Below are 22,295 nucleotides of genomic sequence, written 5' to 3'. Positions count from 1 at the left end.
GATCAACCTCCTTCCCACTCCTCAAGGTGATCACTGCTTTGACCTTCTTCAACTTTGAAGACTCCTCATCTTGGGTTTTAACTTCATGAACACCCTTTGGATTTTGGCTTGGTTGAGAGGGAAACTTTCCTTTCTCATTCACTGTGTTGAGGTTGGTAAGCCTAGAGATGGAGTATTGAATATTATCTATCTTCTGAGATAGATCATTTTGCATCCCATCCATTCTCTTAATTTTGAGAACTCTCAACATTTTCAATCTTTTGGTGCAATTGGGAGTTGATTGCCTTTTGTTCACCCACAAAGTCACCCATGACTTTACTTAGGTTCAGAATGGCTTGCTCCACTGAAGAGGTTTGTTGAGGTGCTTGGGTTTGGGCTTGTGGTTGGTATGGAGGTGGCCTTGGTTTCCAAGAAAAATTTGGATGGTTTCTCCAGCTTGAATTATAGGTGTTTCCATAAGGTGCATTGTTGTTGGGCCTAAATTGCCCCACAACATTGGCTTGATCACCTAACATCTCCCTCACAGCTGGGATGGTTGGGCACTCATCTACCACATGATCACATGATTGGCAAATGGTGCATGGCATGACATGGGCTTGTGTCTCGGAAATGGCTTGGACTTCATGCATTTTTTTCAACTCAAGTTCTTCCAACCTCCTTGCCATTGTTGCCACCTTAGCTTTCATGTCCATGTCTTCACTTAACATGTACATTCCACCATTTGGATTTACAGGAGCTTTCATCCTTCCCATTTCTCTTGAATTAGGCTCATCCCATCCTCTTGATACCTCAGATACATAACTTAAAAAGTTCATGGCTTCTTCCGGATTCTTACTCATAAAATCTCCCCCACACATGGTTTCAAGAATTTGCTTCATGGAGGAAGACATCCCATCATAAAAATAGCTCACCAAGAGCCATGTATCAAAGCCATGATGAGGACAAGCATTGATGGCCTCCATATACCTTTCCCAACATTCATAGAACTTCTCATTTTCTTTGGCGGAAAAGTTTGAGATTTGTCTCTTCAACCCATTGGTCCTATGCGTGGGGAAAATTTTCTTCAAAAATTCGGCCTGAAGATCAACCCAATTCCTTATGCTCCTTGGCCTTAAAGAGTTAAGCCATATTTTTGCCTTGTCCTTCAAAGTAAAAGGGAATAGCTTGAGTCTCATCAAGTCTATTGAAGCTCCTCCCTCTCTAAAAGTATTGCACACCTCCTCAAAGTCCTTGATGTGGGCATATGGGTTCTCACTCTCCATTCCATGGAAATTTGGTAGGAGGGGCACAATATGGGGCCTTATAACCAGCTGCTCAAGAGGAGGTACGATACATGAGGGTGCATTCATCCTTGGTGGGTACATCCTATCCCTCATGGATAGATATGCATTTGGATTACCCCTTTGATCGTGTTGAGAATTCCGATCCTCTTGTGGAGGGTCCATGATGTTTACACAGATATCCAACTCTGTGTCTTGAGGATTCTCTATCCTTACTAGTCTTCCCTCTTGGTCCTGAATCCAATAGGGCATGCACAAGTTACAACTTCCCTGAAAACAAAACAAAGACAACAAAAACAAAAGAAAGCTAGAAGAAAGTTAAGGTTAGAAAGAAAATGAAAGTAAACTTAACAAAAGGAATTCTACGATTAAAAGAAAGGAAATGAAGTTAGTGAAAAAGGAATTCACCAAACTTGTGATGGAAATCACAAGTAGCCTCTAAAAAGTTGTATCACTATATTGTGGCACCATCCCCGGCAACGGCGCCATTTTGATTCGTGCCCAGTTGGGTATTTTAATAAAAATATTTATAAATCCTATGACCTTATACTGGCGTAGCAAAGCTACTATAGTATAGCAGCTCTAGGGTCGAACTCTGGGATGGGTTTTCACTCTACCAGTGATAGACTCAAGATTAGAAATTGAGTCTGATGATTTCCTTTGTCAAAAACTTAAAGTTTAAAAGAAAATAAAATTTGTTTTGAAAGTGGTGTTTGGAACTAAACTAGCATAGAACTAGGTAAAAATGGAAGAAAGAAAGTCTCCCGGAGCTAAAGGTTGCTAGGATCAAGTTCAGAATGCAAAGTGGGAAATTCTGGAATTTTCTCCTCGTATTGGGGACAACAACATAAAGGATGGTTGTTTCCCGAACCGGTATAGGTTTAACAATGAAGATTTAATCCATAAAAAGTCAATAGAAATGGTAGTCAAGTTCCATTAATGGCTTTAGACACTATGGGTCTTCACCTTGAGCCACTTTCCAATGGCTCGTACATGATAACTAATAGTCTTATGTGGATCTAGCAATAAGTATCCACAGAGACCTAAAAGCTTATCATGTATTGGCCATTCAAAGTGATTCTAAGGGATTTAAAGCAAAACTTTAGATTTAAAAGCCATTTATGAACTCCAACTACCTGTATTTAATGCACGAGAGTTTTCCACTTTTGCATCTGGACTTTTCACCTAGCTTCCTTCACTCCAAGAAACCAAAGGTTTAGCCTCTCATCCTCTGGGAAAACATCCTCAGAGGTTGTTTGGCTTCCAAGAAAAAGAAAATAGAAAAGAGAAAAGGAAAGCAAAGAGAGCTCTGTATTTTTTCTTCCAAAACTATACAAAAGTTGGTCTCCTGGAACAAGCTCCCCAGATAGAGTTTTTTAAGTGTTTACAAGAGCGTTTATATAGGAAGGTAATTTACCCTTCCTTGAATACTTCCTAGCTAAGGAATTACATGAGTGGCTGAATACAAGGAGAAAATGGAGATTTAGACACAAAATATCAGAAGAAAAAGAGTCGGTGCACAAATATCCCAGTTTCGCACGTTGAGATCCAAGTTCGCAAGTTGCAAAATCACTTTCGCATGTTGGGCTTCACCGCGACTGCACAGCTGCCATCCACTTTAAATTTCGCACGTTGAAGTTCCAATTTCGCAAGGTGCGAATTTGTCCCTCAGCTTGATGCAGTTGTCTTCCGAAGGCCATATATTCCTTATTTCAGCTCCAAATCGTACGCGGTTTGAAGCATTGGATTCTTGACTTCCTGAGCTTTGAAATGGTATATTGCATGTAGAAAATGGATTTTGGGAAGTGCTCCAAAAGTGTGAAGGAAGACTGCAGCTTCTGTCCTCTATTTTCTTCACTATGTTTTCCTCTCTCCTTTGCTCTTTCCTTGCATACTTTGAACGACTAAGGCAAAGGACTATGAGGCTCCAAAGCTTGGTTTCTTCATGAATTTGAGCTTCCAAAAGCTTTGTCATGAACTATATACAGCTCTCCCTCATTCTTGGATTGCTTTGGTGTATCTAAAAGCTATCAAAAACACCAAAACTTAACACAATTTGATTAGAAACGATTGCAAGGGTCCTTAACATGTCAATTGAGTTAAAAGGTAATAATTACTACTCAAGAGTGTTTAAAAGAGTTAATTACAAGCTACAAAATAACACTTTTTGAGTAGTAATCAGTCATCATTAGAGTCGTTTCTGTTTTTTTTAGTCTAGTTTTTAATTCATCAGAGTTTTTATTTTTGTTTTGTTGAGTCTAATTTGGTTCAGAGTCGTTGTTTATAGTTCATATTGAGAGTCCAGTTCGTTTGTAGTCCTTTATTGTTTCACACATGATGTACTCATTGGTTCATTTAGTGATATGATCTTTTTATTATGAGTATGTGTTATTCTCTTTCTCATGAGTATGCTTTACATATCTTGCCTTGATGTGTGTTATGCTTTCAATATGAGACATCTTTTTCACTTATACATCATGATCACTCTGACCTGACCTATCATGAAGGATATTGAGCCTATTGACCTAGAATTAGGAGATCGACCTAGGGAGTTTGAGACTGTGACCCATTTCACCTTTTGATCAGAGTACCATATCCATATCCATATCCTAACTTTGTAAACTTGATGACCTACCCATTTTGAGTCTGACATGACACCACCCCTTGGTACCACTATACGACCTAGCCACATTTGTTTGCCTTAGCATTCTACATTGTCATTCCCGTTCTTTCCATCATTTTCTTGGATTTGACCAGGTAGAGTCCGAGATGGTTAGACCCGAGGTGAGCTTTGCGTGATGATAGATGAATCATGATGAGAAAGTGGTTGACTACTCGATGATGTTGCTAAGGCAGAGGGGTCATCATGGAGCATCCAGATTTAAGCCATTGCACATGACTTTAGAGAGTCGGGATGACTAAAGATGGTGATTTTATGAGACGATGGTGAGTGGCTTATGATGATAGAGTGAGGTGATTATCAGAGGACATTGATGATTATCACAGAGCATCGGTAGGAGTTTTCACACGATTTTAGAGAGGTTGATATGACTATGTTAGACGGATGCCAGTCTTTAGTATTGACCATGTGAGATCTTGAAAGCACAATGTTCGAGGTTGTGGTCAAATGATGGGTGGCCATCATTTCAGAGGCTTATTTACCATATCACCCTTACATATAGAGTCACCCGTTGCTAGCCCTTTGAGCCTCACACGAGCACCATAACCTTTTCTTTCATCACCTCTTTTACTTATTACACCGGGTTGGGGACCCTATAGTGTTTGCATGCTTTGATTAGATAAATCATGAGTTCTAGACCTGACACACATATTCAGGCCTCATCTCTCACTCTCCATTGTGATATTTTCTACTTTGACATCATCTCATCACTTTTTTCGGCATCACATATCACCACTTATGATATTCGTTCTCTGTCTTTTCTCTCATCATTGCTTACTCGACATTATCCTTGTTTCACATTGAGTGGTGGTTTTTCACACATCACTGCATGGAGGATTGTCACATTCTTTTCCCCCGTTCACCCCATGGGGAGTGGTACAGAGAACTCAGTTTGAGAGGTTGTCTTGTTAGTGAGGAGTCATGTAACATCCCTATGTGGAGAGGGTTTGATCATTTGGGTATGTATTTTCATGGGAGGTCGTTCATTATTGATCAGATTATGCGCAAAAAAAAAAAAAAAAAAAAAGATAGCGCATTCTTCATTGTATCATTCTCCATTAGGCATGTGTATGGATGTGCCAGTTTGCTTCATTGAGTCTATGTGTTATATAGAGTTCGTATGAGAGCTTCTTTATGAGATTATATCTTGGTATATATTTTGGGTGAGAGTATGAGTCGCCCATTCAATTTTTGTGAGACAGGCATGCGACCTTTCTTTAGTATCTCTGGATCTAGGCTTTATCCATCATCCCATCTATTTCAGATGTGACTACTTTCCATGTTTTGATGCAAGTTGATCATCACTCACTTTTTTATCTCTTTGCCTTCTTCTGTCTTTATTTTATTCCTTCATTTCACTCTACCTCATCTGATTTCTTTCTTTTCTCATCCTGCATGATGTTTGACTTGGGTTTAGCATCCACACTTTATTCTTGCTTATTCGATATGCCCATTCCTTTATCATTACTTTTCACATGGGGATCCTTAGGTCCGTGACTCATGATGTTTTCTACACATTGCATCTCATGCATGAAGGGTATGGGGATTAAATCTTTGGGACTATTGAGCCTAGTTTCCTTTCGTTTCTTTCGCCCTATTATCTTAGCCTACGTTACTTCCGGTGTCTTAAGACCACCCTGAGGTCATGACTTCACATTGTGTTTGACAGCTCACACATGGGCAATACTTGAGATTGGTTGGAGATTATTTCTTAGAGCGTGATGGATGAGGAGTTATGATATGATTTACACTGGGGCATACCCCTCTTACCGGTGATGGATTTTCGGAGGTGATGTGATCAACACTAGGGCATATCCCGCTCATCGATGACAGTTTCTTTTGGGATGATGCCTTGCATTGGGGCATAGTCAGTTTTTACTTGGGTTATGATGGATTAGGAGTTGTGGGGTGACCCTATACTGGGGCATAGCCATTTTAGAGAGCACTTTTATTGGAGATATAGTCACTCTACTCGATATTCTGCATTGGGACACACTCTTTTCATCAGTGGTTGATTTTTTTTTTTTAAGATGACTGTTTATTTTGAGACATGGTTGCTTTAGAGATTGTGCATGGTAGACACAACCACTCTATTATTTCTTGTGGAGCATGAGGTGGTTAGGGTCTGTTGAGGTTATATTGGTATATTCATTTTTAGCATTAAGAAATGAGATTGACCTTATTATGATGACACATGCTAAGACATAACCCTCTCATTGGTGATGAACTTTGATTTATCTTGGAGTATAGACACTTTAGATGGTTTATACTGGGTCATAGCCACTTCATTCACATTCATAGAGCCCGGGGATACCAATTCATAGGGATTATGTTGAGATGTTTCCATTTTGGCACCAAAAGTAAAGATTGATTGATTTGTTGACGTACAATAGGCATGATCCTTCTCAATGGTTGTTGACTCGGATACACTACTTTATACTAGGGCATAGCCATGATGGAGAGTGTTTTTTTCGTTGGGACCTAGCCACCCTATTGGATGCTTTACACTAGGGCATATCCATCTTTTGGAGAGAGATCAAATTGATTCTTTATGTTGGAGCGTCTGACGAGTGATATGGAGATCATTGGATTATTTCATGTTGCCCTCATTGCATACTGGGGCATAGCCACCTTGTTAGATGTTTTAACACTAAGACTTAATTTTCTATTTATGATTGTTGCTTTTGATGGATTATGGAGCTATTGACACCTAGGGTTTAGTCTTCTCGACAAACTTGGATGATCTTGAATACCTACTTACCTTTCATTTCGTACTCAGACATTTCACCCTTGCTACTTTCATGTTTTCTATCTTACCAGAGCTTGATTATTACCTTCTTTTATCCCACACATCTCACCATGACACATGACCTCACACCTCTCTCTCAATTAGGAGAAGATGTAGATCAATCCTCGATTTCTTTAGTTGTGCTTTCATACATCTTATGGACTTTAGGTTCAACATCTTCCATGATGGCAAAGCCTGACAGATTTTTGATTTATTAGTGATGATGCTTTCATTTTGACAGTTAGCATGTTGAGTGTTGATTTGTTTGCTCTTTGTATTTTGAGCATTGGTCATCATTGTTTTTATTTATCAGTTAGTTTTGTTTTGTCAGCATGGCATCAAGATACATGGTCGTGTTTGGCATTACCTATTTGAGGTTGGACATTTTCATTACATGATGGATGAGCATATTTCAGAGTACAGTATTTTTGAGGCATTTTATATCTCTGTTTGTCCACCATTACATACTAGGGCATACCCCATTCTCTAAGAGCACCAGACCTTTCAACAAACTTTCATTCATCTTTGATCTAGTTGTTGACCCTTGCGAGTTGCTTACTGGGGCACATCCTCCTTCCCTGGGATTGTCAGACCTTTCATAGGCTTTATTATCTTTTGACCTAGTTGTCGATTCTTATGAGTTATCATATTGGGACATATCCCCTCCTGTCGAGTTTGCTTACATCGTTATCCTAGTTATCCTTTGGATTTGAGCCACTTGATCAGATCACCATCATGTCAGATTAGTTAGAGTTTCGGGACCGCACCTATATCGATTAGTCATTCTTCATGTCAGTTCAGTTTGAGTTTTTGGGACCGCACCTATATTGATCGATCATTCATTGTCTTATCAGATTGAGTTTAAGGTTTTTAGGGACTGCATCTATATCGATCGGTCATTCACCTTGTGTTCAGTTTGAGTTTCGGGGTCGCACCTATATCGATCAACCATCTTCCTGTCAGTTTGAGTTTTTGGGACTGCACTTATATCGATCGGTTATTTTCATGTCAGTTCGAGTTGGGACCACACCTATATGGATCGTTCATTCATCTTGTTAGTTCAGTTTTTGGGACCACACCTATATTGATCAGTCATTTCCATGCCAGTTTGAGTTTTTTGGATCGCACCTATATCGATCAATCATTGTCTTGTTAGTTTGTGTTTTTGAGTTGGGACCGCACTTATATCAATTGATCATTTTCTTATCAATTGAGTTGAGTCTTGTTCCTCTTCGAGTCACGCCTACCTAGTTGAGTTTGTTCAGCATTGAGCCACACTTTATCCCCTCTTTGAGTTCATGGCATATATTTCGCTTATGTTGTCAGGTGCCCCATGCTTATCATTCTCATGTAGTACACATGTAGTCAATCCCTTTGGACGCATTTTTTCCTGTACTCCAAGGTGGTTCGACCGTTACTCATCTTTGACATTCACCTTTGAGTTACTTTTGAAGACATCTTAGAAAGAGTCTGGATCCTTGGTGTAGCTTTAGAGGCGCTTTGAGATATGCTTTTCCTTTAGGATGAAAGCCTCTTTTGTTCTTCTACTTGCCTGAGTGAGTTTGTGTTTTGATAGTGTCCCTTTGGGGGTCTCCTTTGTTCTTCGGTAGAGTTCACTTCATTCCACTCACTATTCACACTTTGTTTTCACTTTAGTGTTCATATTCCTTACACTCGTGAGCTCTACCGAAGATGGGCATATTTGTAGACCCCATTTTAGGGTCTATTTTTGCATGGTGTTATTTTACCACATGTAAGAACCTTGAGGGCCATGTGTAGCCTTGATATTGGCCATTAGGAAATCATAGTAGTGGGTTGAGGATGCAGTCAGCCAATGACACATGTTGGGGGAATATTCTTAGCTGGTTTTGAATAACAGGAAAAGAGAGTGAGGCCGTTAAAGGGAGGGGGGTTTGGTTTTTGGGAAGAACATGTTTTAGTGGCTGAAGAGAGAGGAGGGTTGCTTGAGAGGGAAAACAATTAGAGAGAGGGAGCTTTTCAGAGAAAAGGAGCATGAAGAGAAAGAGAGGAGAAATGATTCATCAGTCTGCATTTTCCTAGAGGTAAGTTCTTCATTTTAACACCCCTGCTCCTTTATGGGTTTCTTTCATTTGCTACTTCTGTAATTTGTTATATGCTTGGGTGTGGAAATCGGAGGCCCACATGCTTGTTATTGATTTTGGGTATAAATATCAGAGGATCCTACATTCATTTCGATTGATTTCTTGGATCATTATGATGATAACTGATTACTACCCAAAAGTGCCATTTTACACCTTTAAGTCATTATGTTTTAAGCACTTTTGTGTAGTAATTCTTCACCTTTATTCCAATTGGCATGTTAAGGACCTAGCAATGACTTCTAATCATATTTGTGGCTAGTTTTAGTGTTTTCACATCTTTTTGGATCATTAAGACAAGCCAACCAAAGAAGAATAGCAAAGAAAAGCAAAGAAAAGCAAAGAGAAGCAAGGAGGAAATCAGAGGACAGCAGCTGCAGTCTTCTTGGGCACTTTTGGAGCACTTTCTGAAGTCCATTTTCTACATGCTATATACCGTTTCAAAGCTCAAGAAGTCAAGAATCCAACGCTTCAAACCGTGTACGATTTGGAGCTGAAACGAGGAAGTTATGGCCTTCGGAAGACAACTGCTCCAGGTGTGCGAAAATTTCGCACACCCCTAGGTGTGCGAATGGTGTGCGAATTTCGCACACCCCTTCAGGTGTGCGAAATTCGCACACCCCATGCGTGGTGCGAAATCTCCTCTGTTTTTGCCGACTCCACTTTAGATATTTTCTTAAGTATTTTTTGATGTAATTTCCTTTCTTCTCCTTGTAACAAGCCAATGAAAAGCTTTGCTTTTGTAAAAACTATATAAGGGGTGGAAATCACCTCTTGAAGACATGTAACACGGGTGTTAAGCTTAACACTTAGCAATATACAGAGCTCTCTCATTTTCTATTTTCTCTTACTATTTTCTCTTTCTTGGAAGCCAAACAACCTCTGAGGATGTTTTCTCAGAGGATGAGAGGCTAAACTCTTGGTTTCTTGGAGTGAAGGAAGCTAGGTGAAAAGTCCAGATGCAAAGGTGGAAAATGCTCGTGCATTAAATACAGGTAGTTGAAGTTCATAAATGGCTTTTAAATCCAAAGTTTTGCTTTAAATCCCTTAGAATCACTTTGAATGGCCAATACATGGTAAGCTTCAGGTCTTTATGGATGCTTATTGCTAGATCCATATTAGTCCATTAGTTATCATGTACGAGCCATTGGAAAGTGGTTCAAGGTGAAGACCTATATAGTGTCTAAAGCCATTAATGGACCTTGACTACCATTTCTATTGATTTTTATGGATTAAATCTTCATTGTTAAACCTATACCGGTTCGGGAAATAACTATAGGTTAAATCCCCAATGCGAGGAGAAAAATCCGGAATTTTCCACTTTGCATTCTAAACTTGATCCTAGCAATCCTTAGCTCCGAGAAACTTTCTTTCTTCCATTTTTAATTAGTTTATGTTAATTTAGTTCAAAACTTTCAAAACAAATTTTATTTTCTTTTAAACTTTAAGTTTTTGATAAAGGAAATCATTAAATTCAATTTCTAATCTGAGTATATCACTGGTAGAATGAAAACCCATCCCAGAGTTCGACCCTAGAGCCACTATACTATAGTAGCTTTGCTACACTAGTATGAGGTCATAGGTTTTATAAATGTTTTTGATTAAATGACCCGACTGGATTTTCATGCGAATCAAAATGGCGCCGTTGCCGGGGATGGTGCCACAATACAGTGATACAACCTTTTAGAGGCTACTTGTGATTTTCATCACAAGTTTGGTGAATTCCTTTTTCACTAACTTTATTTCCTTTCTTTTAATTTAGAATTTCTTTTGTTTTCTTTCTAACCTTAACTTTCTTCTAGTTTTCTTTTGTTTTTGTTGTTTTGTTTTGTTTTCAGGTAAGTAGAGATTTGTGCATGCCCTATTGGATTCGGGACCAAGAGGGAAGATTAGTAAGGATTGAGAATCCTCAAGACACAGAGTTGAATATCTGTGTAAACATCATGGACCCTCCACAAGAGGATCAGAATTCTCAACAAGGTCAAGGGGGTAATCCAAATGCATATCTATCCATGAGGGATAGAATGCACCCACCAAGGATGAGTGCACCCTCATGCATAATACCTCCTCTTGAGCAGCTGATTATAAGGCCCCATATTGTGCCCCTTCTACCAAATTTCCATGGAATGGAGAGTGAGAATCCATATGCCCACATCAAGGAGTTTGAGGAGGTGTGCAATACCTTTAGAGAGGGAGGAGCTTCAATAGACTTGATGAGACTCAAGCTATTCCCTTTCACTTTGAAGGACAAGGCAAAAATATGGCTTAATTCTTTAAGGCCAAGGAGCATAAGGAATTGGGTTGATCTTCAGGCCGAATTTTTGAAGAAATTTTTCCCCACCCATAGACCAATGGGTTGAAGAGGCAAATCTCAAACTTTTCTGCAAAAGAAAATGAGAAATTCCATGAATGTTGGGAAAGGTATATGGAGGCCATCAATGCTTGTCCTCATCATGGCTTTGATACATGGCTCTTGGTGAGCTATTTCTATGATGGAATGTCTTCCTCCATGAAGCAAATTCTTGAAACCATGTGTGGGGGAGATTTTATGAGTAAGAATCCGGAAGAAGCCATGGATTTTTTAAGTTATGTATCTGAGGTAACAAGAGGATGGGATGAGCCCAACTCAAAGGAATTGGGAAGGATGAAAGCTCCTGTAATCCAAAGGGTGGATTGTACATGTTAAGTGAAGACATGGACATGAAAGCTAAGGTGGCAACAATAGCAAGGAGGTTGGAAGAACTTGAGTTGAAAAAGATGCATGAAGTCCAAGCCATTTCCGAGACTCAAGCCCATGCCATGCCATGCACCATTTGCCAATCATGTGACCATGTGGTAGATGAGTGCCCAACCATGCCAGCTGTGAGGGAGATGTTAGGTGATCAAGCCAATGTTGTGGGGCAATTTAGGCCTAACAACAATGCACCTTATGGAAACACCTATAATTCAAGCTGGAGAAACCATCCAAATTTTTCTTGGAGACCAAGACCACCTCCATACCAACCACAAGCCCAAACTCAAGCACCTCAACAAACCTCTTCAGTGGAGCAAGCCATGGCAAACCTAAGCAAAGTCATGAGTGACTTTGTGGGTGAACAAAGGGCAATCAACTCCCAATTGCACCAAAAGATTGAGAATGTTGAGAGTTCTCTAAATAAGAGAATGGATGGGATGCAAAATGATCTATATCAGAAGATAGATAACATTCAATACTCCATCTCTAGGCTTACCAACCTCAACACAGTGAATGAGAAAGGAAAGTTCCCCTCTCAACCAAGCCAAAATCCAAAGGGTGTTCATGAAGTTGAAACCCAAGAGGGGGATTCTTCAAAGTTGAGGGAGGTCAAAGCGTGATCACCTTGAGGAGTGGAAAGGAGGTTGATCAACCCTTGCCTAAGGTGAGGCAAGATGAAGAACCTTTGTCAAAGAAAACCTTGGTTAAAGAGAGCAATAACCAAGAAGAGAGAGTGGGAAGAAAAGTGCATCCAAATCAAGCTTTGAAGAAGAGCCGAGGATAGTGATTAAAGAAGATATGATGAAGAAACATATGCCTCCCCCTTTTCCTCAAGCTTTACATGGAAAGAAGGAAATCAAGAATTCATCAGAAATTCTTGAAGTCTTGAGACAAGTGAAGGTGAATATACCCTTACTTGATATGATCAAGCAAGTCCCCACATATGCAAAGTTTCTGAAGGACTTGTGCACGGTCAAGAGAGGGCTACATGTGACAAAGAATGCATTCCTCACTGAGCAAGTAAGTGCTATCATTCAGAGTAAGTCTCCAGTCAAGTATAAAGATCCGGGTTGCCCCACCATTGCAGTCAACATTGGAGGGACACTTGTGGAGAAAGCTTTACTAGACTTGGGGGCAAGTGTGAATTTGCTCCCATACTCTGTGTACAAGCAACTGGGACTTGGAGGATTGAAGCCCACAGCCATCACTCTCTCCTTAGCTGATAGATCTGTCAAAATCCCAAGGGGGTGATAGAGGATGTTCTAGTGCAAGTGGACAAATTCTACTATCCCGTGGATTTTGTTGTGCTTGATACCGATCCCACTGTTATGGAAGCCAATTACGTGCCAATCATCCTTGGGAGACCTTTCCTGGCTACCTCCAATGCCGTCATCAATTGTAGAAATGGGGTGATGCAGCTCACATTTGGAAACATGACTTTGGAATTAAACATATTCCATCTTTGCAAGAGGCATCTTCACCCAGAAGAGGATGAAGGATTGGAAGAGGTGTGCCTGATCAACACCTTGGTTGAAGAGCATTGTGACAAGAGCTTAGAAGAGAGCTTGAATGAAAGCCTTGAAGTGCTTGAAGAAGGGTTACCTGAACCCTCTGATGTGCTAGCTACCATGTCTCCTTGGAGGAGACGGGAAGAGATCTTACCACTGTTCAATAAGGAGGACTCACAAGGAGCAGCTATGGAGGACCTCCAAAGCTTGTTTTGAAGCCACTTCCTGTTAATTTGAAGTATGCATATTTGGAGGAAGATGAGAAATGTCCAGTGGTGGTCTCTTCAAATCTCACAAGTGATCAAGAGGATAGTCTTTTGGGAGTCCTCAGAAAATGCAAGAAAGCCATTGGATGGCAAATTTCTGATCTGAAGGGGATTAGTCCTTGGTGTGCACCCACCATATCTACATGGAGGAAGATGCAAAACCAGTGAGCAGCCCCAGAGGAGGTTGAATCCTCACATGCAAGAGGTGGTGAGGGGTGAAGTTCTGAAGCTACTACAAGCAGGGATCATATATCCCATTTCAGATAGCTTGTGGGTGAGCCCCACCCAAGTAGTTCCAAAGAAATCTGGTATCACTGTGATCCAGAATGAGAAAGGGGAGGAAGTCTCTACACGTCCTACCTCAGGATGGAGGGTGTGTATAGACTACAGGAGGTTGAATTCAGTGACTAGGAAGGACCATTTCCCATTGCCTTTCATGGACCAAGTCCTTGAGAGAGTCTCAGGACATCCTTTCTACTGTTTTCTAGATGGTTACTCGGGGTACTTCCAAATAGAGATTGATTTGGAAGATCAAGAAAAGACAACCTTCACATGCCCTTTGGTACTTTTGCGTATAGGAGAATGCCCTTTGGTTTATGTAATGCTCCTGCAACTTTCCAAAGATGTATGCTAAGCATCTTCAGTGATATGGTAGAACGCATCATGGAAGTCTTCATGGATGACATCACTGTTTATGGAAGTTCTTTTGAGGAGTGTTTGTTACACTTAGAAGCAGTTCTCCAAGATGTATTGAGAAAGACCTAGTGCTAAATTGGGAGAAGTGCCATTTTATGGTACAACAAGGCATTGTCTTAGGACATGTAATCTCCAAAAATGGCATTGAGGTAGATAAGGCAAAGGTGGAGCTAATTGTTAAGTTGCCACCTCCCACAAATGTTAAAGGAATTAGGCAATTCCTAGGACATGCCGGGTTCTATAGGAGGTTCATTAAGGATTTCTCAAAAATCTCAAAGCCTCTTTGTGAACTCTTGGTAAAGGATGCCAAGTTTGTGTGGGATGAGAAGTGTCAGAAGAGTTTTGAGGAACTGAAGCAATTCCTCACAACTGCACCAATAGTTAGAGCCCCAAATTGGAAATTACCTTTTAGGTAATGTGTGATGCAAGTGATCTTGTATGGGGGCTGTTTTGGGCAAAGAGAGGATGGAAAGCCCTATGTGATTTATTACACGAGCAAGACTTTGAATGAGGCTCAAAGGAACTACACAACTACTGAGAAGGAGTTGTTGGCAGTAGTCTTTGCCTTGGATAAGTTTCGTGCCTATTTGGTAGGGTCCTCTATAGTGGTGTTCACTGACCATTCCGCTTTGAAGTACTTGCTAACCAAGCAAGATGCCAAGGCAAGATTGATAAGATGGATCCTTTTGCTCCAAGAATTCAATCTCCAAATCCGGGATAAAAAGGGAGTAGAAAATGTGGTAGTTGACCACTTGTCAAGACTTGTGATAGCACGTGACTCACATGGTCTACCTATCAATGATGACTTCCCAGAGGAGTCTCTCATGTCAATAGATGTAGCCCCATGGTATTCTCACATTGCAAATTACTTGGTTACTGGGGAAGTTCCAAGCGAGTGGAGTGCCCAAGACAAGAGGCATTTCTTTGCTAAGATTCATGCCTATTATTGGGAGGAGCCTTTTCTCTTCAAATATTGTGCGGATCAAATCATAAGGAAATGTGTTCCTGAACAAGAGCAATCCAGAATTCTTTCCCATTGCCATGATAGTGCATGTGGAGGTCATTTTGCCTCCCAGAAAACAGCCATGAAAGTGATCCAATCAGGGTTTTGGTGGCCCTCTCTTTTCAAGGATGCCCACTCTATGTGCAAGGGATGTGATCGGTGTCAAAGGCTTGGTAAGCTTACACGCCGAAATATGATGCCCTTGAATCCCATCTTGATAGTGGATGTCTTTGATGTTTGGGGGATAGACTTCATGGGACCATTTCCAATGTCATTTGGACATTCCTACATTTTGGTGGGAGTGGATTATGTCTCTAAGTGGGTGGAAGCAATCCCATGTAGGAGCAATGATCACAAGGTGGTTCTTAAATTCCTCAAAGACAACATCTTTGCAAGATTTGGAGTACCTAAGGCCATTATAAGTGATGGAGGAACCCACTTTTGCAATAAACCTTTTGAGACTCTTCTAGCCAAATATGGGGTTAAGCACAAGGTAGCTACACCTTATCACCCTCAAACAAGTGGCCAAGTTGAGTTAGCCAACCGGGAGATCAAGAATATATTGGTGAAGGTGGTGAATGTTAATAGGAAGGATTGGTCTATTAAGCTCCTAGATTCCTTATGGGCGTATAGGACCGCTTACAAGACCATCCTTGGAATGTCTCCTTATCGCCTTGTTTATGGCAAAGCGTGCCATCTTCCAGTGGAGATTGAATATAAAGCGTGGTGGGCAATCAAGAAGCTCAACATGGATTTGACAAGAGCTGGGTTGAAAAGATGTTTGGATTTGAATGAATTAGAGGAAATGAGGAATGATGCTTACCTCAATTCAAAAATTGCAAAGGAGAGGTTGAAGAAGTGGCATGATCAATTGGTAAATCAAAAGAATTTTGCCAAGGGGCAAAGAGTCTTGCTTTATGACTCTAAGCTTCATCTTTTTCCGGGAAAATTGAAATCAAGATGGACGGGTCCTTTCATAATTCATGAAGTGCAACCAAATGGAGTAGTGGAACTACTCAACTTCAATAGCACTCGAACTTTCAAAGTGAATGGGCATCGTCTCAAGCCTTATATCGAATCTTTTTCCCGAGACAAGGAGGAATTCATCCTCCTTGATCCACCTCCAGCATGAAAACACTTGGTTCATGGATGAACTTAGTCTCTCCAAAGACTAAAAAGTTCATCCTCTTTTTGTTTTCTTTTAAGTTGATTTTAGTTAATCTAGTGTTTTCTTGTATTTACGCATGTTTTGATTTCTATTTTTGACGTTAAATTCATTCTAATATGGTTTGAATTGTGTTTTTTGTGTTAACATGTAGGTAGGAAGGCTTGAAGAATGGAGTCTTGGTGGAAACAGGGGAAAACAGGGGAGAAAAATCAAGTTTCAGCAAAATTCGCACACCCCCTTGAGGTGTGCGAAAATTTCGCACACCCCCATACCCTGTGCGAATTTGCTTTTGCTCCACTTTTCAAAAATTGCATGCTCTCTGTCCCTTGTGCGAATTTCACAGGTATGCGAACCTCGGTGCGAACCCGGTGCGAATTTGTTTTTTGCGCCAATTTTCAAAACCATGCTCTCTGTCTTGGAGAATCTCAGGTATGCGAAATTTTCGCACACCATTTTACCCTGTGCGAAACTCATTTTTCTCTTTAAAAGCTATGTTCTCCACTTCAAAGTTTAAGCTCCTTCTTCAATTCTCTCAAAACCTCTCTTCTGATCACCCACTGCCATCCATAAAACTCCTTTCCTTCATCAATCATCATCATCAACACCACCATGGCAGCCCATCTCCAATATTCCACTCCATAGCCGCGACAACCACTATTCATCACCTTCCAAATTCGGCAATTCCATCCTCCTCCACCATCAAAATCCTTCCAATTCGTCACCCAACACTCTAAAAACCTCCATAATCCCATCCAAACCTTGTTCTTGCCAAACCAAAGCCTAAACCATAAGCATCCAAGCCTTGATTTCTTCAAAAGAAATCCATTGTCGCCGGCCATGGGAGCTCCAATTCTTCAATTTTCCACTTAAAAAGCTCCAATTTCCAAGCCCATTCACCATGACAAATCCTTTTCCTACCTAAGCCACCAATTCCCATCCTCAAAAGCCACAAATTTTCACCATTTCAAAAAAACCATAATTCTTTAGCCGCGTGGGTGAATAGTGCCCTGTGCGAAAATTTCGCACACCCCCTTGAGGTGTGCAAAACTCGCACACCCCCCCCCCTTGTGCAAAAATTTCACACACCTAACCCCCCTGTGCGAAAATCTCAGCCTCTCCATCCTACCTTCCATAATTCCGAGCCTCTGAGCCCCATTTCTTCACTTCATCATGCCTAAGACCCGAGGAGGACATACCTCAGCTCCCCAGAGCAGCCAGAGAGCCGTCCCTGTGTGGGCCCCACTTGATGCGCCCTCACATTTACCTAATTCGGCACCTCAGAGCAGATACCATACGAGGAGAGCATCCGCCACGTCTGTGGCCCCTACACAAATTCCACCTCGGAGTCCTCCTTCAAAGAAAGCCAAGACTACAGAGCCAGGAGAGTCCTCCAGAGTACCTCGGGATTCACAGTCTCAGCCTTCTTCTGCCAGGCGCCCTAGACCCAGCTTGCCCATTGAGGGCAACTCCGATTGCCGATCGAGAGACTTTCATGTCGAGACATATTTCGATCACTCTCTGATGCGACAGCAGCCTGAGTTGCGGGATTCATACCGCCTACTTTAGAGGTACCATCTTGTACCCTTTATGACTTTGCCCCAGTTCTTCTATCCTCGGGTAGCTTTAGACTTTTACCAGTCTATGACTACTCGTGGCGTCCCGGTACCAGCCTCGCTCCTTTTTACCATTGATGGACGCCAGGGTATTTTGGGGGCTAGACAGATTGCCGATGCTTTCCATATCCCTTATGCACCGGCAGATCCCGCTGCATTTAGACGCTGGGCCCCACTTTCCGAGTGGGACATGGTTCGTATCCTATCTCGAGGGACATCTTCCCAGAGGACCATTTTGAGGAGAGAGCTTCCCCTAGAGATGCTCCTAGTCGATGTGGTGCTTCACGCCAATCTTTTTCCTCTTCAGCATAAAGTACAGAGGCGAGGGGCCATTATGGAGGCATTATTCCGTATATATAAGGGCTACTACTTTGGCCCTCATCATTTGATTATGGCCGTTCTCCTCTATTTTGAGGAGAAGGTGCATATGCGGCATCTTGCGAGGGCAGACTCCATTCCTTTGCTTTTCCCTCGGCTACTTTGCCATGTTTTGGCGCATATGGGTTTTCTTGCAGACCCTCATTCTGAGCCTCGCCGCCATTGTCGAGAGAGCTTCTCTCTTGACCAATGGACTCAGATATGGCTCCATCGCCAGTCCCCAGAACTTCCCGAGCCAAGGGAAGTCCCTCCTGCTCCGTCCACTTCAGAGCCTCCACAGCCAGTACCAGAGGTCGCATCATCTGATGCCCCACCTGCTGTTCCTCCTACATCAGAGCCGCCCATTACTATCCCTGGTGCCGAGTATCGTGCCTTGCTCGCTTCTTTCCAGACTTTGACCACTACTCAGACAGCCATTATGGAGCGCATGGACCACTTCCAGCTTCAGCAGGACCAGCAGACTCTCATTCTCCGAGAGATTCAGCAGCATCTCGGTCTTTCATCACCAGTTCCACCTGTAGAGGTTCCTTCCACAGTTGCAGCGGAGGACCCCTCCTATCCACCAGAGGAGCCTACCACTTGATCATACGATCACTCCTCTCCTTTTTTGTATCTATATGCTACGTTTTTCGATGTCTTATATATTTTGGGCCCCTTTTATACTGGGATTGGATGTACTCCATGTTTATTTTGTATATTGTACTCTCTTAGTTTATATAGACATCTCCTCTTTTTGTGTATTTTAGCTATTCCATTTTATTTCCTCTATTCAGCACTCTTATGATTTTTCTTTTCTTATGCAACATGTGGTTTCTCCTATTCATTCAGAGTCCCTTACTATAAGGAGGTATCACTTCCTCCCTTATATTATCGTTTGCTTTTGGAACATTGGGGACAATGTTCATCCTAGTTGGGGGGAGAATTGAGGAAGTAAGTTGTTGAATTGTTGGTTAAATTATTTTGCTAACAAAATTTTTTGCAAACTCTCTTTGTTTTCTCAAAGATAAATTCTCAAAAGTAAATAGGAGAAATTAAATTCTTATCTTATTGCCATAGTCTCAGAGTTTGTATTATGCTTATTAAAGTTGATAAATTGTTGAAGCTCCTTTTGTTTTCAATCTTAAGTCTTCCACTCTAATCTTTTCACACACTGAACACATTAGATTCCAGTTATAAGATGGAAAACTTTCTCACTCCCTAAACTTAGGAAATTTTCGACTTGGTGCCATTGACTTCATTCTATTAGTGTTGGGACACCTTATAAAAGGCCAATGTGTCTTATGAAAATAATTTTTGCTTCACTTGCTTTGAAACCCGAGCAAGGTCCGAGGGGTATATGGTGAAAATCTTTAAAGCCTGGTGCCCTAAGCCTTTACTGGTTGGGAGTTCACCGACCTCAATGCTCGTTACATGGGTGGATGGCTGAAGTATATTATAAAAAAAAAAAAAAAAAAAAAAAAAAAAAAAAAAAAGAAAAGGGGTGCGTTCTTAGCCTTTTATTTATGAGTTAGTGTTGCTAAAGTTAGAGAAAAACCTTAGTTGGGGGGAGAATATAGTTTGACATACTATAACTGGAACCTAAGCACCTTAACACTTAGATTTTTGTGGAAGATTAAGAGTTGATCCTTTGGGAGTGGAAATTATTTTGATACTCAAATTTGCATAATGCCCACTCTTTGCAAGTTGTGATTGGTAAGTTATTTGATAACTCTTGTTGATGATTGAGTTTTATATCCTTGACTTGCCATGTGAGAGTTTGATCCAATCATGCCACTTGATTATTTTTTGGAGTGATCAGCATGATTTTGTGAATTATTATTATCTATTTTTCTTTCTTTTTCTCTCCTTCATTGCTCAGGGACGAGCAATGTGTCAGTTTGGGGGAGTGATTACTACCCAAAAGTGCCATTTTACACCTTTAAGTCATTATGTTTTAAGCACTTTTGTGTAGTAATTCTTCACCTTTATTCCAATTGGCATGTTAAGGACCTAGCAATGACTTCTAATCATATTTGTGGCTAGTTTTAGTGTTTTCACATCTTTTTGGATCATTAAGACAAGCCAACCAAAGAAGAATAGCAAAGAAAAGCAAAGAAAAGCAAAGAAAAGCAAAGAGAAGCAAGGAGGAAATCAGAGGACAGCAGCTGCAGTCTTCTTGGGAACTTTTGGAGCACTTTCCGAAGTTCATTTTCTACATGCTATATACCGTTTCAAAGCTCAGGAAGTCAAGAATCCAACGCTTCAAACCGTGTACATTTGGAGCTGAAACGAGGAAGTTATGGCCTTTGGAAGACAACTGCTCCAGGTGTGCGAAAATTTCGCACACCCCCTGCAGGTGTGCGAATGGTGTGCGAGTTTCGCACACCCCCTTCAGGTGTGCGAAAATTTCGCACACCCCATGCATGGTGCGAAATCTCCTCTGTTATTGCTGACTCCACTTTAGATATTTTCTTAAGTATTTTTTGATGTAATTTCCTTTCTTCTCCTTGTAACAAGCCAATGAAAAGCTTTGCTTTTGTAAAAACTATATAAGGGGTGGAAATCACCTCTTGAAGATGTAACACGGGTGTTAAGCTTAACACTTAGCAATATACAGAGCTCTCTCATTTTCTATTTTCTCTTTACTATTTTCTTTTTCTTGGAAGCCAAACAACCTCTGAGGATGTTTTCTCAGAGGATGAGAGGCTAAACTCTTGGTTTCTTGGAGTGAAGGAAGCTAGGTGAAAAGTCCAGATGCAAAGGTGGAAAACGCTCGTGCATTAAATACAGGTAGTTGAAGTTCATAAATGGCTTTTAAATCCAAAGTTTTGCCTTAAATCCCTTAGAATCACTTTGAATGGCCAATACATGGTAAGCTTCAGGTCTTTATGGATGCTTATTGCTAGATCCATATTAGTCCATTAGTTATCATGTATGAGCCATTGGAAAGTGGTTCAAGGTGAAGACCTATATAGTGTCTAAAGCCATTAATGGACCTTGACTACCATTTCTATTGATTTTTATGGATTAAATCTTCATTGTTAAACCTATACCGGTTCGGGAAATAACTATAGGTTAAATCCCCAATGCGAGGAGAAAAATCCGGAATTTTCCGCTTTGCATTCTAAACTTGATCCTAGCAATCCTTAGCTCCGGGAAACTTTCTTTCTTCCATTTTTAATTAGTTTATGTTAATTTAGGTTCAAACACTTTCAAAACAAATTTTATTTTCTTTTAAACTTTAAGTTTTTGATAAAGGAAATCATTGAATCCAATTTCTAATCTCGAGTATATCACTGGTAGAATGAAAACCCATCCCAGAGTTCGACCCTAGAGCCACTATACTATAGTACCTTTGCTACACTAGTATGAGGTCATAGGTTTTATAAATGTTTTTGATTGAATGACCCGACTGGATTTTCAAGCGAATCAATAACAAAACAAGGTTTAGAACTAATGATCATATTTCAAGTGTGATTAGGCAAGACGATTTCCAAAGTGACAATCATAAAGACAAATCAAGCCAAGGAGAAATCATGAAGAAGAAGACCACCTCAAAGAGAAGTGTTTTTCAAGACCCAAGCTTCATAAGATCTCTTTGTAAGGTTCTTGGTGCACTAGGACTTTCATGCATTTCATTTTTTATTTATGCACCAAAATCATCCAAGAGTAATATTGTTTTAAATATCTTAAGAATTGGATGATTTCATGTTTTCAACTATAACCTTATATTAAATATCTTTCAAACTTATTTTAAAAGGTTTTAAAGTTGAAAAAGGTTGGGTGTTGAGCCAAAATATGGCTCAATCGGTTGAGGAACCGATCGACCAGTTGTGCTCATCCGGTCGAGGACCGATCAAGGGAGGTCAAAAAGTTTCTCTCTCTCCCAGTGGCCTTCTCTTCCCGATCGAGGTCAGGTCGAGGACCGATCGAGGTAATTCTCTTCCCGGTCGAGGATCGGTCGAGGTCCGGCTGAGGCCCAACGGTCACTTGCCAAGCATTTAATGCTAACGGCTAGTCAACCGGTCGAACCCCCAAACGGCTAGTTTGGCTTTTCTTTTCTATAAAAAGGCTCCAAACTT

The 22,295-nt window shown here is 40.8% G+C and overlaps 1 pseudogene; it reads left to right on the top strand.

The window, feature by feature from the left end:
* The first annotated feature begins 4,049 nt into the window (after positions 1-4,049).
* On the top strand, positions 4,050-15,808 carry LOC117904768 (annotated as a pseudogene).
* The last annotated feature ends 6,487 nt before the right edge of the window (positions 15,809-22,295 follow it).

Source organism: Vitis riparia, chromosome 17 (assembly GCF_004353265.1).
Source record: "Vitis riparia cultivar Riparia Gloire de Montpellier isolate 1030 chromosome 17, EGFV_Vit.rip_1.0, whole genome shotgun sequence".
NCBI classification, from domain to species: domain Eukaryota; kingdom Viridiplantae; phylum Streptophyta; class Magnoliopsida; order Vitales; family Vitaceae; genus Vitis; species Vitis riparia.
The sequence above is the reverse complement of the archived record's forward strand: the minus strand, read 5'-3'. Positions and strand labels throughout refer to the sequence as shown.